We start from the raw sequence: 2,189 nt of genomic DNA on the forward strand, positions 1-2,189 counted from the left end.
ACACTACCAGAGATCCTTCACTGATGGTACATGGAGGGGATTATAACCATTGTAATGAAACAAGGTGTATGATTTGTTGAATGTAAAACTGATGATCTGCCATGTAAACTTTCACTCAATTCACAATAAAAACCTTTAAAAAAAAAAAAAAGATTCTTGCTTCCAAGTAAGCTGCTCTGTCAGCACCATGATTGTCTGTATGAGACTGGAATTATGATCCTCATTTTGCAGAGAGGACAACTGGAGATTAGGGAGACTCAGTAACTCATCCAAAGTCACCTACCAATAAGTGACTGTTCCCTTGACCTCCACAGGCTTTTCTTTTGAAGTCAGAGCCAATCCAGTTTGTTCCAGGTAAACTTTGGGAGATCCCAGTGGTAACAGATTCTAGGGAACCAGATTGGACATGAGAGCTAGAATGTCTAAGTGAAAACAATGAGCGTGCCAGTAAGAACAAGTTCAATTGAGGAAATCTCTGCAAATATAAGGCAGATGAGAAGAGCAAGAACAAGCTTTGTGGATTTGGATTGGCCCACAAACCAGCCAAGCAATGAGGAAGGCAGGGCACCTTTTCCAAATGCCAATTCCTGGGAACTTGGATGGGCGAAGCTGAGAGTCTCAGGGAACCACAGTAACCCAGGAGAAGGAAGCCAAGTAGGGTAGATCTTACAAAAGTACTGTTGGAAATACGTGTTTTACCTATTACCATTGTGGCTTGTTTGACAACTTCATCCTGCCACACAGAAAAACAGGAAGTTAATTTAAAACAAAGCTTATTTGCAAGGTAAAGACTTGACTGAGCAATTGGCTTTCAAGGAACAACAGTCATCAGTTTATGATGGGTCACCATGCCCCTGTTGTTGTTGTTGTTGTTGTTAAGTGCCGTGGAATCAGTTCCGACTCATAGCGACCCTGCACAGGGTTTCTGAGGCTATAAATCTTTACGGGAGCAGAATGCCTCATCTTTCTCCCGCGGAACCGCTGGTAGTTTCGAACTGCTGACCTGGCGGTTCACAGTCCGATTCGTAACCACTACGCTACCAGAGCTCCCCTAGTCTTCCCCAAGTGACACTGCAAGTCAATGTGCTGGACTGCAAGGTTAATTTGAACCACAGGGTCAGTGGTTCAAGCTCACCAGCCACTCCTCATAAACCCTATGAGTCGGAACTGACTCGATGGCGCTAACAACAACAACAGCATCTTCCTAAAACCATCTTCCCTTCATATAAATGTCACTGATACTAAATCACCTGATTTTGTTGTTGTTGTTGTTGTTGTTGTTAGGTGCTGTGGATGTATTTCTGAATCATAGTGATGCTATGTACAACAGGATGAAATACTGCCTGATCTTCTGCCATCTCCACAGTGCTCACTCTATTGGATCCCATTTCTGCAGCCACAGTGTCGATCCATCTCTCACTGACGGTCTTCTTTTTCATGAAGTCCTGTGATGGCACTGTAGGATAAGCACTGGACCACAAGGTCAGTTTGAACTATAAGGTAGGCGGTTCAAGCTCACCAACTGCTCCTTGGAAACCCTACACAGGGTTGCTATGAATCGGGACTCAAAAGCACTTAACAACAACAGAATCTTGTCACAATTGTTACCTACCCCACACTAGGTAACAGCAGGTCAATTGAAGCACATCCTCTCCTCACTTATGGACATGGTTAGATTCCAAAGACCAGGTCTTTATATAAAAATTGGCATTATGAAAAAATGGAGGATGATTAAATCTTCATAATGGCCAGTGACATTATTACGTGACTTTGAAAGTGCTGATACTCATGGCCCAGCCAAGCTGACATACCACCTTAACCCCTGATTTGTACCTTGCTGCTCATTACTGCCAGAGGCACATCATTTGTGTGTACAATAGCTGGATAGTTGAGTTTTTTGTTTTTGTTTTTTTTAACTAGTGTCATAGATGTGAAACATCAAATAACAACTTACTAAGTGAGGGATGGGGAGCAAGATGACTTTGTAGGATAAACACTGGACTGCAAACCACAAGGTCAGCAGTTTGAGCCCACCAGCTTCACTGCTGGAGAAAGATGAGGCTTTTCTACTCCCACAAAGATTTAATGTTGTTAATTGCCGTCAAGTTGGTTCCAACTCACAGCAACCCTGTATCTGGTTTCCAAGGAGCAGCGGGTGAGCTTGAATCTCCAAACTTGTGGTTCAAACT

General features: G+C 43.2%; 1 pseudogene; it reads right to left on the reverse strand.

The window, feature by feature from the left end:
- LOC102815509 overlaps window positions 1–1,439 on the reverse strand; it is a 146,318-nt pseudogene extending 144,879 nt beyond the window's left edge.
- Window positions 1,440–2,189: the final 750 nt, after the last annotated feature.

The sequence above is a fragment of the Chrysochloris asiatica genome, unplaced genomic scaffold, assembly GCF_000296735.1.
Source record: "Chrysochloris asiatica unplaced genomic scaffold, ChrAsi1.0 scaffold00192, whole genome shotgun sequence".
In the NCBI taxonomy this organism is placed as follows: Eukaryota; Metazoa; Chordata; class Mammalia; order Afrosoricida; family Chrysochloridae; genus Chrysochloris; species Chrysochloris asiatica.